Source organism: Suncus etruscus, chromosome 15, assembly GCF_024139225.1.
Source record: "Suncus etruscus isolate mSunEtr1 chromosome 15, mSunEtr1.pri.cur, whole genome shotgun sequence".
In the NCBI taxonomy this organism is placed as follows: Eukaryota; Metazoa; Chordata; class Mammalia; order Eulipotyphla; family Soricidae; genus Suncus; species Suncus etruscus.
Window position 1 is genome coordinate 46,134,293 of NC_064862.1, and position 710 is coordinate 46,135,002.

Here is a 710-nt window from a genome sequence, read left to right on the forward strand (position 1 = left end):
AATGATTCTCAGAGACAAAATAGAAGAGGACTGGAGGGTCCAGCTCCTGACATGAAGCTCACCACAGGGATCGTTTAGTGCAGTCACAGAAATAATTACACTGAGAACTATCATAACAAAATGTGACTGAATGAGGGAAGTAGAAAGCCTGTCTAGAGTACAGGCCAGTGTGGGGTGGGGAGGAAGGACACTTGGGATATTGGTCATGGGAATGTTGCACTGGTGAAGGATTTTATATATATATATTTATATATATGTATATAATATATATTAAAAAATCGAAAAGAAAAGAAAAGAAAAGATAAGGCCTCCCAATTCTTACCACAGGCTGTGTTCTTTACACTGACTGTATAGAAAGAGGAGGTACAGTAAATGCACCCCTTTTACATCTCAACCCAGCCTCTTTGCCTGGTCTGTATTGTGAATTGGGGGACAAAAAAAAAGACCACACTGATGTCATTTACTGATGTCATTGGGTCTTTGCAGGAACACAAGGTGGAGGGTACTGCAGCCAATGTTGCTATCTCTGAAGGAATCTTGTGGGTCAAAGCCTCTGCAGGGCAACCAAGCCTACAGCCTGTGTGGAAGCTGACTGAAGTCTGAGGCCCATAACTCCGGCTTCAAGGATATAGCGCAGAGGAATGAACACTCAAGAAACTTCTTTGGCATTGTCTCTAGCTGCTGGAAAGCAATTTTGCCATGGAAAGAAA

The 710-nt window shown here is 42.5% G+C and overlaps 1 non-coding gene across 1 annotated transcript; it reads left to right on the plus strand.

Moving 5' to 3' along the window:
* The first annotated feature begins 305 nt into the window (after positions 1–305).
* LOC126031942 (small nucleolar RNA SNORA51) lies at positions 306–438 on the plus strand. The gene has a single exon (XR_007503748.1). It is a non-coding gene; the product is annotated as a small nucleolar RNA SNORA51 (small nucleolar RNA).
* Positions 439–710: the final 272 nt, after the last annotated feature.